Raw genomic sequence first — 21,824 nt, forward strand, 5'->3', positions numbered from 1 at the left:
CCGGCGGGGCGGGGGCGGGGCCGGCGGGGCGGGGGCGGGGCCGGCGGGGCGGGGGCGGGGCCGGCGGGGCGGGGGCGGGGCCGGCGGGGCGGGGGCGGGGGCGGGGCCCGGGTCCGCGGCGGGGCACGGGTCCGCCTGGGCTCACGGGTGGCCGCCAGGGTTGCCGGGCTCCTCGCCTGTTCTCGTTCGCGAGAAGAGCGCAGAACGGTACGACGAATACAGGTGGTTTTGGTCTTATTCTGTTTTTAATTAGACGTATTATGTGTTGCATTTTGAACATCAAGGGGAAAAGAGTAACTGGAAGAAAAGTAACTAGAGCTAACTCTTCACCGGTTACTTTTCGGGCTTGGAATCTCACGCTTGGAGTCAGAGGGCACCGTCGAGGTTTTCTGGGCTGTTAGTCCTTTGAAGTGGTTGGAAATAGGTGGAAACTGATGTACATGGAGCTTTACTAAAATCGAGCATTACGCTGAGCCAGGAAGAAAGTCGCAACACATTTAAAGCACCAAAACCAGAGTATTTTCTCTTACCACAATAGGCATACTGGGAATAAACAAGAAAACCGAAAATCCCCATATGTCTGGAATTGAAACAAAACACTTCTGAGTGTTTAATGGTTTGATGAAGAAATCACAGTGGAAATGAGAAAATCTACTGAACTGAATGGTAAAGATGGAATATATCAAAATTTGGGGTGCAAATGTTATAGTTTTGGCTACGAATTATGATGTAGATGCTTCTTCATAATGGTAACAGGGCAAAACATCAGTTTTGCATCCATGTCTGTAGACTTTTTAGCCCGTTGTTTGGCTATATGCAGGATGACAGTCACTCATGATATCTATTATTTATGTGTTATTATTGTGTTAGTAACATTAGTTGATGTTTGGGAGGCAGTATAGTTTACTGATTAACTTTTGGGCTTTGAAGCCTTACTACCTGGGTTTGAATTCAACCATTTACTAGCTGTGTGTCCTTGTACAAGTATTTAACCTCTTTGTGTCTCACTTTTCTTACTGGTACAATAGGGATAATAACAGTACTTTGTGTTGTAAGGATTAAATCAGTGAATACACATGACACAGTCAGAAAACTCCCAGGCATATTGTTAGCCCCCCAAAACATTATTATTAGAGTTCAAGGGAAGATATATTAATAGATAGAACTAGACAAATTTAGATAAATCCTAAATGGACTTAAATGTCATATAAAAGGAAACATTGAGACTTTTCTTTAAGCCATGAAGCTAAAACTAGTATTTAAAAGCTTACTGTGTGTTCAGTACATTAGCACTGCTTAAGGTTTGGGGAAACTCAGATTGTGCCTTTTGTTATAGGATGGCTTTCAGTGATTTGCAATGGAGAGACATGCAGGCTCCATGGAGCATTTGGGGTGAGTGAGATATTTTTCCCTTCCCTTCCCTCCTTCCTTCCTTGTTTATTCTTTTTACATTTTTAAAATAACTCTAATATGATATTGGAGTGAGACTTGGCAGGTATTGAAATGGATGCAACATGGAAGCTTACATTTATTGAATTCCAACTGTGTGCCACACATTTGTACCAGAAAACAGAGATGAATAAGACATTTTTTAGATAGTCATCTTTGCAAATCTGCACAGCAAATTGACCTTTTGACACCACCCCACCCCCCTCCCCCATGAAACTCTCTTTTCTAGACTTTTGAGACAACTCTTACCTAGATTTTTTCCCTTACCTTTCGGCCTATGCATTCCAGAGGCCTTTGATAGCTGCTATTTCTCTACCTGAGTATTAAACCAGGGTGTGTTTCAGGATTCTTTCTTCAGTTTTTTAAAAAATATATTCTATTTTTACTCTATATATTTTCGTGGCTTCAGTTACTATCTGTAAGCTGATGACTCACAAATCTGTAGTTTCAGGCCAGATCTCCTTTCTGTGCATCTGGATTCACATACAGAACTGGACCTGGAAGCCTGAAATAATGAAAATGAACTTACTATCTTTCCGCCTAAATCTGTTTTTAACCCTCAATCCCTGTTCACTTAGTCTCTTAAGCTTTGGAGTTATCTTCTGCCTTGGCCCCATTTTATCAGTACCTTCTTTTCCTCCTTTTCCCATCACCACAACCAGCTCCTTGCCAATGATTTCAGCCCACCTGCCAAATTAGGCTGATCTGAAGAAACAATGAACCACAAACAGTTCATCAATTTAACTATATCTTCTTTAATTCTACACCCAAGTCTCTGGAGAAGATGACAAAATGGCATGGATTGGTATCTCTGCAAATTCAGTTTACAGTTTCTAGGGGACTTTCGATACCGCTTTGGGTATTTTAACCACTTACATGAGCGGATCACCCCCTTCCTCTTTCACAGAGAAAATAGAGGTCAGAGAGTGGGAACATCCTCAACTGTCTGCTGCTAGCCCTCTAAGCTCACCCCAGATTAAAGCCCATCCTCTGTTTCCTTTCCTTTGTCTCCATAGAAATGACCACTCTGAGGCCCTTCCTTTAGGTCAACCTGCTACCTGTTTTCTGGATCCTATTCCCTTTAGTTTCCTCATGGATCTTGCTTTGTCAATTACCTTTCTCTCAGCTGTTTCTCCAGCATGCCCCTGCCTATTTTTCCTTTCCCTTTGGCTGTCTCCCAGGACGTACTCTCAGTAAGTCTTCAGATAAAACTGAAACTCACGGCTCTCATGTTGTGCTTTTTTGTTTCGATTGACACTTTGAATGTGACTTTTATTTGGATAGGATCTTTGCATATGTAATTGTTTAAGATCTCCAGATCATCGTGGATTTAGGGTGGCCCCTAAATCCAATGACTGGTGTCCTTGTGAGAGAAAGGAGAGGAAGATTTGAGACACGAGCACAGAAGAAGACAGAAGCAGAGATTGGAGTTACACCACCACAAGCCATAGAACCCCTGGCCCATGGCGCCACTATACGCTGGAAGAGGCAAGGAAGGATTCCCTCCCAAAGCCTTTAGCGTGAGGGTGGCCAACCCTCCAGCCTTAGGACTTCTGACCTCAGAACTCTGAGAGAGTAAATTTCTGTCGTTTTAAGCTACCAAGTTGGTGACAGCCCTAATCAACTAATACAAATTCTGGTATTGGGAAGAGGGGTGCAGCTGTAACAAAAGCTAAAAATGTGGAAGTGGCTTTGGAATTGGGTAGTTTACGGAAGTTGGAAGAATTTTGAGGTGTGTAGTAGAGAAAGCCTAGATTTCTTTGAAGTGGTGGTTGGTTGGTAAAAATATGGATGTTAAAGGCAATTCTGATGAGATCTCAGAAGGAAGTGAAGAGCGCAATAGAGAAAGCTTGTATCATCTTAGAGCGTACATGTATTGTCATGAACAGAATATTGGTAGAAATATGAATGGTAAAGGTTCTTCTGGTGAGGTCTCAAGAGGAGATGAACATAGTATTAGAAAATGAAGGAGAGGAAATCCTTGTTATAAAGTGGCAGAAAACTTGGCTGAATTGAGTTCTATTGTTGGCTGAAGGCAGGACTTAAAAGTGATGAACTTGGGTATTTAGCTGAGGAGATTTCTAAGAAAAGTGTTAAAAAAGCAGCCTGATTTCTCCTTGCTGCTTATAGTAAAATGTGAAGGAAAGAGATCAATGGGAGGAAGGAACTGTTAAGCAAAAAGAAACAAGCGCTTGATGATTTGGGAGATTTTCAAACTGTCCAGGTCACAAAGTTTGCTAAAATTAGGAAGTTCATTGTTGGTAAAGCAGGCTCTGGAGAGAGGGTCAAGGATGTGGCTGGGCAACGTTTTGCTTACAAAATCGTCTTGTTAACTTGTGGATTTACTCAACCATTCAGCAGAAGCCAGGAATAGGTGTGGGCTCTCTGGGAAAGATCTGTGGGGACCCTCCTGTCTAATGAAGTAGACCTCCATGTCATACAGAGGAGGCACACAGTTTTTGAGAATATTGTATTAGCAGAAACACTGACCGCTTGGATTGAAGGGGATAGACAGAGGACAAAATGAAGGAAGGCTTGTGGACTTCTGAGATTCTACAGGCAGGAAGCTGGCTGATAGGAAGGGTAACACATGTCTGCAAACATGTTACCCTTTAAGAAAAAGGAAGAATGTCTTCAAGGGCAGGACCTGCATGGCACAGAGACTGGCGGGGTCCCATCATAGGCCCAAATCAGGCCACAGGGGATTATTTTCAGGCCTTGAAACCTAAAAGAATTTGTCCTGCTGGATTTGGAGCTTACTTGGGAATGGTACCACCCTTGTATTTGGGAAGCAGATAATATTTTTTTCTAGTTTCACAGCCTCTACAGATAGAGAAGAATTTTGTCACAGGATGGATCATACCCAGAGTCTCAGCCATACCTGATAGATGATTTAGATAAGATTTGAGACTGTTGAGTGATGATATTTAGATAAAATTTTAGAGTTCATGCTCTAATCTGTCGAGACATTTGGGATTGTTGGCCTGGGGTGAATGCATTTTGCATGCTGGTCACACTGTAGTGGGTTGAATGGTGCCCTCATCCCAAGGGGCAAAAAAAAAAAGATATGTCCTTCTGGAACCTGTGAATATGACCTTATTTGGAAAAAATGATCTTTGCAGATGCAATTAAAATTTCAAGATTAGATCAGCCTGGATTGGCTTGGGTTTAAAATGTGTGATGCCACCACCATCACCATCTTCCCTGAGTGCCTGTCAATAGGTTCTTTTTAGTCCTTATTTTGCTGATTTGTCTGCAGCACTTAATTGCTGACCGCTTTTCCCTTTCTTTCCTTCCTGAGTTTCAGTAACCATGCTTTCTTGGTTTTCTTAACATACTGTCTTAGTTTCTTTTGTCTTTTGCATAAATATCCACGTTCTTAAGGGTTCTGTGCTTGATCTTTTTTCTTGTCCCTTTACGTACTGTAATTTGACTGTAACTGTCTTGATTCCTATGGTTTAATTTTCACATATATACTACTGGTTGCCAGATTTCCGTCCTGAGCTATACGGGTAAATATCCGGTTTCTTATTACATATTTCCATGTCGATGTCTCTCATGACCTTTAAACTTGGGAACATGTTGAAGCAAGTTCAAACTTTTTCTCTTCAATTCTTGTTTCACCCATTTTTATGGATAACACCATCATCCATCTAGAAATTCAGGAGTTATCTAAGGTAAGGTAAGAGGTGGAAAATAAATACAACTCATTTGCTCATCCTGATAGATACGTAGCTGCTCCTGGAGGAGCTGATTTGAGTTGTAAAGGGTATAATTATTAGTTAGGGATGTCTGCTCTGGGCTGGAGAGCAGCGTTCTAGCCCTACTCACTTGCGGTTATGCCCTAGATTCTTCCCTCATCTTCCCTTCTCACATTCAAACAGTCACCATGTACTGTTGGATTCTGTCTCTGTGACGTTCTCTCAAATTCATCCCTTCTGTTCATTCCTGTTGTCACTGCTGTCATATGTCACTAGCTACCCCTGGTTCCCACCTTCAACTCACAATTCAGTCTCCACCTCCATGCCCTTTAAAACCTAAAACTTGTTTATTGCTGTAAACAGAGAGAGAGAGAGAGACAAGCCTATAATCTCTAGCTATACCCTACAGGATATACTTCAAGCCCTTTAAAATAATGTACCTCAAGACCTAGACCCTGACTTAGTATTGAGATGAGCCTGCAACCTTACCCACCAGACACATGATATACCGAACTACTCACAGTTTCCTGATGGCACCACATTATTTCCAATCTCCTTACCTTTGAACATGCTGCTTCCTCTGGCTAGAATGCCCTTCACCAATTTCTCCCCTTTCTTTGCAAGACTAACTCGTATTAATTTTTCAGGTCTCTGTTGCAGCATTACCTTTTCTGGGATACTTTTCATATACAATTGTTCCAGACAAAGGTTCAGTGCTTTCCTTTGTGTCCTCTTGGCGTGTATGCAAACTATAGAATTGAATTTACAGTGGAATTACCTTCTTTTTTATAGGTATTTAGTGTCCTTTGAGGAATCTTTATTCTGTTTGTAGTTCCAGTGCCTTAGGTGTTCAATATCTTTTTTTTTTTTTGGCCGTGCAGTGTGGCAGTACGGGATCTTATTTCCCTGACCAGGGATTGAACCCATGCCCCCTGCACTGGGAGCACAGAGTCTTAACCACTGGACTCCCAGGGAAGTCCCAATATCTTTTTTTTTAATAAACTTTTTTTTAGGGGGGAGGTTGTTGTAGACTCACACGTAATTGTAAGAAATAATAGAGTTGTACCGTTACCCAGTTCTCCCCAATGGTATAGTACAATATTGCAGCCATGATATTGACACTGACATGGTCCAGGTACAGAATGTTTTCATCACCACAGGGATCTCTCCTGTTGTCTTTTATAGCCACACCTATTTCACTCTTACTCTTACCCCCTCCTTAACCTCTGGCAACCACTAATCTGTTCTCCATTTCTATAATTGTGTCATTTTAAGAATATTACATTTTAAGAATATTATGTACATGGAATCATACAGTATGTAACCTTTTGGAGCTGGCTTTTTCCACTGAGGATAATTCCCTGGCAATTCTTTCAGGTTGTTTCATGTATCAATAATTTGTTCTTTTTTAGTGCTGAATAGTACTTCATAGTATGGATGTAGCACCATTTGTTCAACCAACCACCTGTTGAAGGACTTTATTTCCCGTTTGGGGCTATTACAAATATAGCTGTAATGAACAATAGTGTACATATTTTTATGTAAACATAATTTTTCATTTATTGGGGATAAATGCCCCCAAATACAGTTGTTCAGTCATGGTTATATGGCAATTGCATGCTTAGTTTTATATGGAATGCCAAACTGTTTTATAATAAATTTTTAATGAATAAAGGAATGAGCAAATAGCATTGTCCAAAATCTTTAGAGTGACTGTTAGGATCAAATAAATCTGTTTTTACTAATTGCACAGTCAATCATATTAGCCACAAGAATGATATTCTAAATACACTAAAACATACTTCAGAGCAGAAATCAATAAAGCTTAAATATGATAAGCTTCTTCATTACTCTGGGAGTCAAGGTTTTTATCCTAAACTGTGTATAGCAATAGTGAGGTTAGATTTCTCACAAATGATGTGCAGACACTACACTATAAAGCTTAATCTCTAAATGGCTGCACTTTGAAAATTACATTGAAAAGCCCCCACAAATGATAAACATTGTTAATCACTAATGTACGTTAAAGATGTAAACACAAATCTGTTCAAAATTTTTTTCTATTTTTATAGTGTTCCCCTGGACAATATTAAGGTGCTACAACCTTTTTAGCATTCTCATTTCATACCATGTCTATCTTTTCATTTGAAATTCATACCCAACACTTAGAATGTGGTTCTTCAGGTATCATGGAAAGAGCATGTGTTCTAGACCCAGATGAACATGAGGCTGAATCTGAACAATATCACTTACTAGCAAGTTACAGAATCTCCTGGGTTTTATTTTCTTATCTGTCTGGTAAGGATCATTCTAAACAACCTACATGACATGACAGAGCTCTCAGGAGAAACAGATGAAATAACATGTACAAAGTGTAGAAAAGGCATCAATAATGTTCAGTTCTTTTCTCCTATGGCATTTTTGTAAATTTTAAATTTGGATTTATCTTTTTAAAAAAATTATTTTATTGAAGTATAGTTGATTTACAGTGTTGTGTTAATTTCTTCTGTATAGCAAAGTGATTCAGTATGTGTATACACACACACACACACACACACACACACACACACACATTCTTTTTCATGTTCTTTCCCATTATAGTTTATCACAGGATACTGAATATAGGTCCCTGTGCTCTACAGTAGGACCTTGTTGTTTATCCATTTTATGTATAATAGTTTGCATCTGCTAATCCCAGATTCTCTTATGGCATTTTAAATTTCCCGAGGAATTAATTCCTAAGATTTTTCACGGACTTAGTTGCTCCATGGCATGTGGGATCTTCCTGGAGCAGGGATCGAAACTATGTCCCCTGCGTTGGCAGGTGGATTCTTAACCACTGCGCCACCTAGGAAGCCCAATTCCTAAGATTATTTATACATTTGTTCATGTTCTTCAGGAGATTTGAAAGACTAAGTTTAAAAAAAACCAATCAGATGCAAGGAAATATTCAAGGGTAGTTGGTGTAATCTTCCAATGAGCCTTCTTAAGATTAGAGATATAAAGAAAAACAATTTATGTCCCAATGAAAAAGTTGACATCTTGGGATGCAAACCTTATCTTCATATTTCTTGACTTCTTTTTTGTTGGTAATGAATATACATTTACTGCAGTTCAGTTCAACTAAGTGAAGGAATTATGTTTCTTAATTTGAACTAATGTATTTTTATTTTTCATAATTAAATACTCTCAGAAACAAGATCACCACTGACAGAGCCCAGAATTTTAAACAAATACTCATTTGGAGAATGGCCAAGAGCACAGATCAAGAACTACTTGGAGAGATCACCATTTACAGCAAGCAGGAATAGTAGCTTACAGTCATCTTATATCATCTTATATCTGATTTGAATTTATAACCTTGAGAAGGAGAAGTGGTAGTCTTTCCACCTGACTACTTACTCTGCAAAATTTAGGAAAATAAGTGTAATTGATAAAAAATGCAAGTTGACCTAATTTTGCATTTCTCAGTGGCATTTTTGGATTACTATGGGGAATCTCTGTGTGTTAGAAAGAAGAATGAGAAGAGACATTTACCAGGAATATAAAGGAGCTACTCTGTAGTAAAAAGTGATTGGGTATATGTTTCTATTGAGGCTAATAAGGAAATAAGTTTAAACAGTGGCGTTAAACCAAAAAATCAAGGTTTGGCTCTGCTCTCTGGAGGCTAGGTACCACATGGGTGAGGTAGGGCTGCACCACAAGGCCATGCCTAACTCAGAATATCATCTCCATCAGTCCAACACAAAGGTCTAAATGATTTTGATTAGTCTTCTTCAGGAAGACCCCATTAAAATGTGTTCATTGGCCCTTGGCATTGAATAGTTTACCAGATCACCTAGTTGCTACCTAGATTGGAACTCTGCAAAAATGAAGCACAGGCAGTTTAGTTTTGTTGGGAGTGTGGAAGATTATGGAAGGTTCCTGGCTATCAAGTGTTTATAAGGAAGAACAGATGAGGAGCTGAAAAAAAGAGGTGGGAGACAGGGAAAAGGAAGCAGGAGCAGCCTGGAGTCTTGCAGGGTCCGCAGACGGGAAACTTTTCAAGAACAGGAAATATGTCTAGTTCACCATTGTTCACCCTTGCACACAGGCTAAATACCACAGTGCCTGGAACATAGTAGGTAAACAAAAATGTTTACTGAACAGATGGTCTAAATTGGGAGGTAGTGTGTATTCTGAAAGCAGGGGTAGAGCTCCTTAAATTAAATTTATGTAACTAATGAAGTTTGCCTAAGCCTAGCCATGCTGAAGATTGTAGAGCCACAGTGTGGATGAGGGAGGTTGTGGAATTTCTTTCTATAAGGTCTTTGAGAAAAAGACAGATTCTTATCTGTCTGGAAGGGTTTCTGTGAAAAGCAGAAGAACGATCTGAATAATTTGAATAGATTAACTTTTCATCCTTGAGCTTTTTAAAATTTTTTTAAATTAATTTTAATTTTTTACTTATTTAATTAATTTTTGGCTGCTTTTGGTCTTTGTTTTTGTGCTCAGGCTTTCTCTAGTTGTGGCGAGCAGGGGCTACTCTTTCATTGCGGTGCTAGGGCTTCTCACTGTGGTGGCTTTTCTTGCTGTGGAGAACGGGCTCTAAGTGCACAGGCTTCAGTAGTTGTGGCTCACGGGCTCTAGAGCGCAGGCTCAGTGATTGTGGCACACAGGCTTAGTAGCTGCGAGGCACGTGGGATCCTCCTAGACCAGAGATCAAACCCACGTCCTGCGGATTCTCAACCACTGCGCCACCAGGGAAGTCCCCTTGGGTTTTTTTTTAATTTCACGAAATGCATTGTAAAAGCATATACAACCACCATCACCATCAAGTAAACGACAGTTATCATTTGTTGAGAGTCTTTTGTATTCCTTCCAGGCAACATGCTGAATGTGTAACCTGTGCATTGCCGAATTGTTTGATTTTTGTGAATTCCTGTGGATTTTATCATGTAGTGACACAGTACTCCTGCAGGTGTCAGTCTTTTCCTGCAGAATGTTACCCAATGAGTCTTTGACTTGAGCCTTACACGGAGATAGGGCTGAGAAATCAGTGATTTTAAAGTTGGTACAGTAAGGTTAAAAAAAAGAGATCAATGTATTACCTATATCTGAACTGAACTTCCTAAATATCAGCCTGACTGTTAGAAGGTTAAATTCAAAAAACATTTTAAAAAATAGAAACCTTGGTGATTACGTTCACATATTTTTTTGAATGGCTTTGCAGTTTTACCTTATGTTTAGCCTAAAAGAAGATAATTTGTTGTCCAATTTTCTTCAGGAATATTGAAGCAAAGACTTTTTTTTGAAAGGCAAGCTTCAGCTCAGAAGATGGATGAAAAGCTTCTGGCCTCCCCTCATGCCTCACTGTGAGCTGCCCTCTCTACTTCATTTCCAACTTCTTTTCTCTTTCTCAGAGGGGCTTGTGTGATTGAGCTTGGGGAAATGACTGTCTGGTCAGATCTGGCTGCCTCCTGGCAGAGGCACAGTTCATCAGCCTCACTTACCTCCACCTGGACCTCAGCTTGTCCTTCCGGCGTGTGGCCATTGCTGGTCTAGGACAAGATGGAAGAGTAAAGCAGAATTAGCAATATGCCCAGAAATAGCAGTTTTAAAAATTGCTATCCCATAGTTTTTGAAAAAACTCTTTTCTAGGCTTGCATTACTTTCTTGATGCTTCTGGGCAAATGCACAAAATATTTTTACCCCTGCAGCTCTGTATGTCATACAGTGACAGCATCTGATTTTCTGCTACATTTTTGAAACACTTAGGGCTTCGTATCTCAGAGCTGTGGATTTTTACCTTTTCCATCAGACCCCTGGGTCCAGCTCAAAGGCAGTACTTCTTAGACTTTGGTCTGTTGAGCATCTGCATCTCTAACGAGGGGGTGTTTGTTAAGGAAAGAGAAGAAGAATCTTAGACCTACCTGTCTTCAGAACCATAGAACCAGATTCTCTGGAGGATTTATAAGAAACAACATTGACTCTTTCCCTCACTGAAGTTTGAGAAGTACTGAAAAGTAGTGCTCCCAGGAACCATCAGTTCCCTTAGCACAGATTGCAAGTCTGATTTCGTCCTAGCCGCCAGCTGCTATTCCTGTTCACGTGGGGTATCTTCAGGGCTTTCCCGCATTCCTTATTCTCAATTAAAGTTTGTCCGCAGAGCCTTTAGAGTTCAGTGCATTTTAATAAAGTCCCTGCTGCTGGTGCCAGGGGACCCTAAATTCCAGCCTGTTTATGCTGGATTAAACCTGGCACAGTCAGGACTCCCTGCTTACCTTTCTCCTTTTCTCTGCCTGTCTGTGGGGTGATATTGCTGGCCACCCCTTCTCTTCTGTTCCTTACCTAGCAAGAAATGACCTCTCAAGATCTGATCCTCAGGGACAAACTCCAAAGAGTGGGGCACTTACTGTCTCTCTCTCTAATTTGTTTCCTATCAGCTTCTTGGAAGTAGTTTTCATCTTTTTCATATCCCTGGCATTGAGCCTAGTGACTAGGACGTAGTAAATGCTTAATAAATGTATGCTGACTCACAAAGGGATTTTCAAAAATCTCACCTCCCACTTCTTTTTCTGTAATTCAGTGTAAACCAAATATTAATAAGTAAGCTCCTTGAGGATAAGGCTCAGGGCTTATCTTTAACATGAAAAAACAAACCTATGAATGAAAATGTGTATCTTCCACTTCTATTTCTGTGTACCAGTTTAAGATACTATTAATGGAACACTAAAGGGAGGAGCCATATCTCACTCATATCCAGCTCTTGACAGAATATCTAGCACATAATAGCTCCTGCTAAATGTTTGCTGAAATAAAATTCAAGAAGCTACTAAGGAATTACTCTCCATGAACTCATGTAGTACAGCAAAAAAAGATAGCCAAACTTTTAATATGCACCTGGAATGTTCTCCGAGACAGAGAGTTAAAGGACTTCTCCTGGGTGCTGCACTAGGTAGGGGTTGGATGCAAGACTAGAACCCAGGGTTGCTCAGGTCTGGAGGAGTCATTCAGCCGCAGAACAGAGAGAGGGGGTGTTTTCCTGGGTCACTGGCTGGGGAGCCTCCCAGTGAGTTGTAGGTAGTTCTCACTTTCCAGAGATGACCGTTCAGTACATAGATGTCATCACCAAGCAATTTTGCTTGCCCATCCTCTAGGTGTAGTCTGGGGGAAGAATCTAGGAGACCTTGTAAAGATTAAAGTCCATTATATGATGATTTTAGTGTGTGCATTTCTCTATCACAGGTGGGAAAAAAAAACGCATCTTTTTGAGCAAATTGTAATGCAGCATATAGCGGGTAGAGGGCAGTGCTGGAATGCAATATGTATGAAAGAGGCAGAATTACAGAAGAGGTGACAGGCAAATTTAAGGGGTCCTTTGGAACCAATTGATTGAATTTTCTTGCTCTTACAGCATCCACTACCAGCACCAGCACCTGTATTAATGACCATGTGTTTCATGGCTGGTGAGTGGCAGCATTGCTCTTTTGAACCTAAGTCTACTGATTTTTAGTTTAGTGTGTTTTTTATTACACCATAATATGATTTCTTTCAATAGGTTTTTTGTTTGCTAAAAATAGTTACATATTTTTCTAGATTATAGGAATAGTAACTCATCCTTATAAAATTCAAACTTAGAGATGTGGATGTTTAAGAAGGTAAAAGTTTCCATTTTAGCAACTCCCTTCCATATACAAGTAATGTTAACAGCTCAGTATATATTCTTATACTTTTTCTTATGTGTAAACTAATATATATCTTTTTAATAGAAATAGAAACATATTATGGATACTTTTTTCCATTGAAAGTTTTATGCAAAGTGAACCAAGACTTGCTTAATGGATATGCAGAGCTTTTTTGAGCTAATATATGTGGTTACTTCTAAATGTTAGTCCTGCAGCTCCTAACATTTGTTTTTCTCCTATTCTTTTCCAGATTAGCATTATTGTGATTTTAGCCCTTTTAATTTGTAACACATGGTGTGATTCAAACCACTGAGTCTTAGCATCTGTCAATGATAAGATCATTCTTTTCAGTGATATAGGGATGGTTGCCCATAATGTGGCAGAATTTGGCTTTTCATTGTTGTGTTATTAATGACTGTAAAAAAGAACTTGTGGTAAAAAAAATTTTTTTCTACTTAAGCTTCAGTCAGTATCCTGAAGTCTCTTTTAAATTTCCACACAAAATTAAAACTAAGGTGGTTTTGGATTTTCCAAAGCAAAATTATTTTTCTCTGTCTCCCAGATTTATATTCTAAATCATTTGTGTAGGACTAGCTGACACTGCTCTCTCACACCTGGGAATCTTGTATGTTGCAGTCATAATGATAGAACAGGAAAGTCCGGCGTGAGCAGTGGATGGGACCAACATGGATGGAGCCACATTGAGGACACTGATGTGCTTAGAAGAGCTCGCATTAGGACTTGCTTTACAAAAGAGCCGTGACCCATCTTCAGTACTGTCCCTGATGTTACTGATGTAAGGGTCTGGTTCTTTCCTTTGAACTCATTCTTTTCCTCTGTTTAGAAGTATTTATTTTTAGTTTCATTCCTTTTAACTTCAATTTTAGTATGTATTTCTTCTGATATAATTTCTCTCTGTCTACATATATATACTTTATGAATATAGTAATAGTATTATATATTATATATACACCACTTTATTAGTACAGTATTACTTGCTTACAATTTATAAATAAAAAAATAGACATTTTTGGTATTGGGTATTTGTGCTCAGATTTCCTGATGGTGGTGTACGGTAAAAATATTTGAGACCACTGTACAATATTATGAATTTCTCGTAGACTTGGTTCATTTCTTTTCTTCTTGATATCCCTAATTGCTTAGTACAATTTCTGGCCTATAGTAGGTGATTGATAAGTATTGTTAGCTGGCTGGCTGGCTTTCTGGATAGGTGGATGAATTAATAAATCATTTTGTGTTTTTTCCTTTTGAGTAGGAGGTTAAGTTACCATTTAGGAAATACTTCAGATACTAAGGACACATCTGGGTGATCAAATAACTAGACTCTGGTAATTGATCTAGATGCTATGTTTGGGTAATTAAAAACTGGCTCAGCTTACCACATTTTTCAACAATCCACCAGACGGGTGGATTACCACAAAATAAATGGTGAATATGATTGAGAAAGTTTATGTAACTCTGCTCCCCAGGATTCGTCTTAAGTATTATCAGACTCCTGTCTAGGGTTTAGGAAATGACATGATCTCCACAAACGTCTATGTTTAGATTTCTTTATATCTCTTCTCCCCTTGGTGAAAAGGTCATGTGGTTAGAGCAATACAATGATGTGATCAGAGATGAAGAAGTAGGGGAAGAGGAAAGTCCTAAAAAGGTTTGTGTGGCTCATATTCAACTGAAATGTTGACCCCCTAACATTGGTCTTCTCACCCCCAACTCCTTAAGGTAACAGTGAGGGGACTGCGGGTCATTGCCAAGCAACAGTGCCTCCAACTCAGTCTTCATGTCACCTCTCCTGTGACTGATTCTTTCCTGCATTACTGGCATTCTTGATATTCACTTTTCCAACTATGTGAAACAGGACCTAGCACATAGTACTACTCGAAATCTGTTTGTGTATGAAACATATCTTCTCTGTATAATTTGTGCTCAAGTCTTTGGTTGTGGAGGTGGTGGTCACGTGCTGGCCAGGGCAGAGCTGGGGCATAGGATGTTGGGCGGGGGGGGGGGGGGGGGGAGGGCGGGGCATGGTGTGCAGCTTCACTGTGCTACTCACCCAGTGTGGCTTGGTCAGGCAGTCCTGCTCAGCACCCCCTGTCTGCCTGTGGATGAGGGAGTGGCAGTTATCTTCTTCTGCTTTATCTTCTTTGTGATCCTCTTCCCCTGTGCAAATATATAAATAGACAAGAAGACAGGCTGGACACTACAATAAACCCTGTGCTCTTTCCATCAGAATTTCCCACATTCAGCTTGGTGCATTGCTGATGTTCTCTTAATTTAGCACGATCATTTTAATGATATGGGCAAAAATAGAAGCAAATGTGAATTTCTACAAATGTGGGCATATTTTGGAGTCCACCTATGAATTACATGGGTGTGTAGTTTTTGTTGATAAGACCATTTTCTGCCTCTTGCTCTTCTTTTTTTTTGCATTGCTCCAAATCACATATTAGACATTAATGCCTTTCTCTTAGTGCTGGTACCATGATATACCTGACCAATTTTGCAAGAGAAGAAAAGCACATTGAGGCAGAACAGTTTCTACCAGCAAGTGAGGGGAAGGTTATTTATACCCTCTTCTTTTTATTTTAACTCAAGTTAGTTAATTTTTCAAAAAAAGTTTTAAGAGCCAATTATATGTGTCAGTGGTTTTCCTTTTAGTAGATGGCTTAGCATATGTTATAATACAGCTGTCTTTTATGCTGAAAAGAAGAATCTAAATCTTCCTCAGGACCATAGTAGATAAATAATTTATTAGTTAAGATCTAGAATATATAATTCTTAGCCATTACTGGTAGAGTTACACTTTTTTCTTTATTGGCTGTGATTGGTACAAACTGTAAGCCACAAACAGGTGAGGAAGAGATATAATTTTATTTTTCTAAAAGCTCGCTTAACTTCTATTAAAACTTGTAACTGAGTTGAATAGTGCCCATCCCCAAATTCATGTTCAGGGTCCAGTGGTTAAGACTCCATGTTTCCACTGTGGGGTATGTGGGTTTGATCCCTCGTCAGGGATCCCACATACTTGCTGGAGAAAAAAAAGAAATAAATTCATGTTCATGGGAATCTGTGGGTGTGACCTTATTTGAAGATATGGTTTTTGCAGATGTAATCAATGTGAGATGAGGTCATGCTGGATCAGGGTGGGCCCTAAGAAGAAGAGTGGAACGTGTGAACGCAGTCGGGAGACATGTGCAGGTGGGGGCGGAGAGTGGAGAGATGCATCTACAAGTCAAAGAAGGACAAGAATTGCTGGCAACCATCAGCAGCTGGAAGAGGCAAAGAAAGGGTCTTCCCTAGAGACTTCAGCCCTGCTGACATCTTAATTTCAGACTTTAGCTTCCAGAACTGTGAGAAAATGAATTTCTGTGTTTTGAGCTGCTTACTTTGTGGTAATTTGTTACGGCAGCCCTGGGAAACTAATATTCAGCCTCTTTTTAAATTGGAGTAGTAGAAAATGTACCTCATAAAATTTGAGGAATCCCTCCTCTTCCTCTGGAGTTACTTTAAGAAGCAGCAAGATGTGATATTGAAGTGGGGACCACCAGATCCTTGACATCACCAAGCCACACTGGTGTCCCTTATCCCTGAGCTGTCTCCCAGTTGGCCTGCACGTATTTCTTTCTTTCTTTTTTTTTTTAAGAACTTTTATTGAGATACAGTTAACAAACAATAAACTGCATGTATTTCGAGTATACAATTTGGTATCCCAGTCTCCCAATTCATTCCCCCCAACCCTCCCCGCTTTCCCCATATGGTGTCCATATGTTTGTTCTCTACATCTGTGTCTCTATTTCTGCCTTGCAAACTGGTTAATTTGTACCATTTTTCTATAGTCCACATATATGTGTTAATAGACTATATTTGTTTTTCTCTTTCTGACTCACTTCACTCTGTATGACAGTCTCTAGGTCCATCCATGTCTCTACAAATGTCCCAGTTTCATTGCTTTTTACAGCTGAGTAATATTCCATTGTATATACATATCATATCTTCTTTATCGATTCATCTGTTGATGGACATTGAGGTTGTTTCCATGTCCTGGCTATTGTAAATAGTGCTGCAAAGAACACTGGAGTGCATGTGTCTTTGAATTATGGTGTTCTCTGGGTATATGCCCAGCAATGGGATTGCTGGGTCATATGGTAGTTCTATTTTTAGTTTTGCAGGGAACCTTCATACTGTTCTCCATAGTGGCTGTATCAACTTACATTCCCACCAACAGTGCAAGAGCGTTCCCTTATCTCCACACCCCCTCCAGCATTTACTGCTTGTAGATTTTCTGATGATGCCCATCCTAACTGGTGTGAGGTGATACCTCATTGTAGTTTTGATTTGCATTTCTCTAATAATTAGTGATGTTGAGCAGCTCTTCATGTGCCTCTTGGCCATCTGTATGTCTTCTTTGGAGAAATGCCTATTTGGGTCTTCTGCCCATATTTTGATAGGGTTGTTTGTTTTTTTCATATTGAGCTGGATGAACTGTTTATATATTTTGGAGATTAATCCTTTTTTGATTTGCTTGCAAATATTTTCTCCCATTCTGAGGGTTGCCTTTTCATCTTTCTTATGGTTTCCTTTGCTGGGCAGAAGCTTTGAAGTTTCATTAGGTCCCACTTTTTTATTTTTGTTTTTATTTCCTTGACTCTAGGGGGTGGATCAAAAAATATCTTGCTGTTATTTACGTCGAAGAGTGTTCTTCCTATGTTTTCCTCTAGGAGTTTTATAGTGTCTGGCCTTACATTTAGGTCTTTAATCCATTTGGAGTTTATTTCTGTGTATGGTGTTAAGGAGTGTTCTGCTTTCATTCTTTTACATGTAGCTGTCCAGTTTTCCCAGCACCACTTATTGAAGAGGCTGCCTTTTCTCCATTGTATGTCCTTGCCTCCTTTGTCACAGATTAGTTGACCATAGGTTATCTTTGGGCTTTCTATCCTGTTGAGCTGGGCAGCGGCAGAGGCGGAGCCAATCACGGCTACATCTTTCCTGAATCCTGCTTCTTTCACTCCTAGATCCGGGTGAGCCTTGAGCTTCTACCAGCTTCTATCAGCTTCTACCAAACAGCCAGTATATTGAGGTCCAAGGAAAATTGCTGTCAGGCAAGGAGTCACCTCCATTCTGCCTTGTTGTAACTGACCAAAAATCTGTTTCATGCAAGCCATCTAAAGGAGATACAGGGAGAGAGGATCAAGATGGCAGAGTAGGAGGACGTGTGCTCACTCCCTCTTGCAAGAGCACTGGAATTACAGATAACTGCTGAACAATCATCGACAGAAAGACACTGGAACTCACCAAAAAAGACACCCCACATCCAGAGACAAAGGAGAAGCCTCAATGAGATGGTAGGAGGGGCACAATCGCGTTAAAATCAAATCCCATAAATGCTGGCTGGGTGACTCACAACCTGGAGAACAGTTATATTGCAGAATTCCACCCACTAAAGTGAGGGTTCTGAGCCCCACGTCAGGCTTCCCAACCTTGGCATCCAGCAACAGGAGGAGGAATCCCCAGAGAATCAGACTTTGAAAGCCAGCGGGATTTCATTGCAGGCCCTCCACAGGACTGGGGGAAACAGAGACTCCACTCTTGGAGGGCACACAAAAAAGTGTGCTCACCAGGACCCAGGCGGAAGGAGCAGTGACCCCATAGGAGACTGAACCAGACCTACCTGCTGGCGTTGGAGGGTTGCCTGCGGAGGTGGGGCGGGGGAGGGTAGCTGTGCCTCACCAAGGAGACAGGGGCACTGGTGGCAGGGGTTCTGGGAAGTGCTCATTGGCATGAGCCCTCCCAGAGTCTGCCATTAGCCCCACCAAAGAGCCTGTAAGCTCCAGTGCTAGGTAGCCTCAGGCCAAACAACCAGCAAGGTGGGAACACAGCCCCACCCACTGGCAGACAAGCAGATTAAAGTTTTACTGAGATCTGCCCACCAAATTGGATTAAAGTCTTACTGAGCTCCGCCCACCCAGCCCTACCCACCATCAGTCCCTCCCATCAGGAAGCACACACGAGCCTTCTTCCACAAGAGGGCAGACAGCAGTATCAAGCAGTATCAGCAGTATTTCGTCTTGTGGAACTGAAAACCACAGCCACAGAAAGACAGAGAAAATGAAAAGGCAGAGGACTTTGTCCCAGATGAAGGGGCAGGATAAAACCCCAGAAAAACAACTAAATGAAGAGGAGATAGGCACCCTTCCAGAAAAAGAATTCAGAATAATGATGGTGAAGATGATCCAGAACTTTGAAAAAAGACTGGATGCAAAGATCGAAAAGTTGCAAAAAAAGTTTCCCAAAGACCTAGAAGAATTAAAGAGCAAACAAACAGAGATATGCAACACAATAACTGAAATGAAAAATACACCAAAAGAAGCCAATAGCAGATTAACTGAGGTGGAAGGGCAAATAAATGACCTGGAAGACAGAATGGTGATAATCACTGATGTAGAAAAGAATAAAGAAAAAAGAACGAAAAGAACTGAAGACAGCCTAAGAGACCTCTGGGACAATGTTAAATGCACCAACATTTGCATTCTCCCAGAAGGTGAAGAGAAAGAGAAAGGACCCGAGAAAATACTGAAAGAGATTCTAGTTGAAAACTTCCCTAACGTGGGAAAGGAAATAGCTACCCAAGTCCAGGAAGTGCAGAAAGTCCCAGGCAGGATAAACCCAAGGAGAAACACACCAAGACATATAGTAGTCAAATGGACAAAAATTAAAGAAAGACAAAAGTTATTAAAAGCAACAAGGGAAAAACGACAAATAACATACAAGGGCACTCCCAGAAGGTTAACAGCTGATTTCTGAGCAGAAACTCCGCAAGCCAGAAGGGAGTGGCACGATATATTTAAAGTGATGACAGGGAGAGAAAAGATGGCGGCGAAGTAGAGAGACGTGGAGTGCATCCCTCTCCACAGATGCATTGGGAATGCACAGAAGGATGCAGTAATTCCCACAGAGAACCAGCTGAACACCAGCAGACGGCCTCGGACACCAGAAAGGACTGCGGGGAGCCCGACATAGCCGGTAGGGAGGCATCTACGAAGGCTCAAAGAGGGTGAAGCGGCGGAGCTGTGGCAGACGGGAGGGAGTGAGAAACATACGGAGGGTCCGCAGCGCAGCTCAGCGTTCCCGGACCGAGACATCGATCCGCGGCTGAATGGAGGGTCCAGGAGCGGGAGCGTGGGAACCGGAGAGCTGGTTCAGGGTGAGAAACATTGTTGCCAGTAGGGTGACGGACCGAGAGGACAGGAGGGAGGAGGTCCGCGGAGAGGAGTGCCCGTCCCTGAGAGCTGCCCGGCCATGATGGCGGCTGGAGGCTGCAGGCTCATGGGCGGGGGGGAGGAGCCGCACGCATAGCATCTCTCTCTCTTTCGGCGCCTATGCAACAGGCAGTGGAGAGACGCCCCTGGGCCACCTAAGGCGCTCAAGGATAACAAGCACCCTCAGGCGCTCGGGCGGGGCTAGATTAAAACCCCTTGCAACGCCAGCAGCAGGGAGGCTGCAGAGAAAAAAAAAAAAAACAACAACAGCAACAACAACAAAAAACCCCGAGAGAGGCCCAACTCTAAGACTTTCTGTTCATGCCTGAGCCACCAGCGTCCCTCTGCAACAGGCAGAAACAGTGCAGCACTGCTGACTCAAGCCCGACTGAAACAACAGTGCACCACTGCTCACTCACTCCCTGGAGAAGGAGCCACTATTGTACCCTCTCCCTCCCCACACACTGATGCTTACAGACGAACAATAAAGGAACCTCTGCTGGTCACAGAATAATGCAAAAAAACCCAAGGCAAGGAGAAGGACACTTACAGCTGAGACGCTAAGGAAACAGAAATAGTAGTATCAATACCTATTGAACTGGTCCATTCTGGGATCAGTTCTGGATTTTTTTTTTTTCTTTTTCTCTCTCTCTCTCTTTTTTTTTCTTTATTAAATACGATCTTAGCCCTAGGGGATCTACAAGTTTTATAACATAATTTTTTAATGATATTTTTTATTCTTTTTTTTTTTTGCCTTTTTATATACTTCTATATCTAGCTAAGTTTTTGGTAGTACGGACAATATATCTCTCATACTTTCCTTTCATCCCTATCTTTTATACATTTCTATTCCTTTCTTTTTCTTTGCATATTTCCAACCACATTACGCTCTTCTGTTCCCCTTTCTTCCAGCCTTTTTAAGTTTATTTTATCTTAACATACTTATAAGCAACACTATCACTCTGCTCAGACTCCTTGCTCTATTCTCCAGATGATGCACTGCCGTGGTATTTAATGTTAGGCTTTTGTCTTTATCTTAGTTCTTAGTACAGTTGTCTAATTACATTCTGAGAATCTCCATTCTCTCTGGTGGTACTCTGGCTCTTTTCTGTATTTGATCCTAGCTTACAAAATCTCCCTGGATTAATGTTTGTATGTGTAAGGTGTTATTTGTTTGTTTGTTTGCTTTTGCTTCTGTCTCTGATTTGTTCTGTTTCAGTTGTCAATTTCTGTTGGGTTTCTCTTTGAATATCTGATAGCACACTGGGGTTCTGTCAGGTCTTTCTAGAGCCTTATGTCCTAATGGATTCAGTAATTGTATGTCTTATACATGTATGTGTTTCCTAGACTTAATATTTGTTTAATCCAATATTTGGACATTAGTGTGAGGCTTGGACAGTCTTCTATAAACACCTCTATCGCCAGGACAAGCAACCCCAAAAGTTTGGACAACCATGAGGAAACAAAGAAACACCATGCAGGCAAAGGAGCAGGAAAAAAACCCACAAGACCAAATAAATGAAGAGGAAATAGGAAAAATGCCTGAAAAAGAATTTAGAGTCATGATAGTAAAAATGATACAAAATCTCGATAACAAAATAGAGAAAGTACAAGAAACAGTTCATAAGAACTCAGAAAAACAAACAGCAATGGATAACAAAATAACTGAAATTAAAAATACTCTAGATGCTATAACCAGCAGAATGACTGAGGCAGAAGAACGAATAAGT

General features: G+C 40.8%; 1 long non-coding RNA gene across 4 annotated transcripts in view; it reads left to right on the plus strand.

Annotated features, from left to right (window-relative positions):
* The first annotated feature begins 146 nt into the window (after nucleotides 1-146).
* The window catches only part of LOC130849107 (uncharacterized), a 60,581-nt gene continuing 38,903 nt past the window's right edge, over nucleotides 147-21,824 (plus strand). For 3 of the 4 annotated variants that reach the window (XR_009052682.1, XR_009052685.1, XR_009052684.1), the window contains exons 1-2: nucleotides 147-222; nucleotides 1,337-1,392. This is a non-coding gene — a long non-coding RNA (uncharacterized LOC130849107). Of the gene's footprint in view, nucleotides 223-543; nucleotides 667-1,336; nucleotides 1,393-21,824 lie in introns of those variants that run through there. The other variant, XR_009052683.1, reaches the window with a different exon arrangement.

The sequence above is a fragment of the Hippopotamus amphibius genome, chromosome 3 (assembly GCF_030028045.1).
Source record: "Hippopotamus amphibius kiboko isolate mHipAmp2 chromosome 3, mHipAmp2.hap2, whole genome shotgun sequence".
Lineage (NCBI taxonomy): Eukaryota > Metazoa > Chordata > Mammalia > Artiodactyla > Hippopotamidae > Hippopotamus > Hippopotamus amphibius.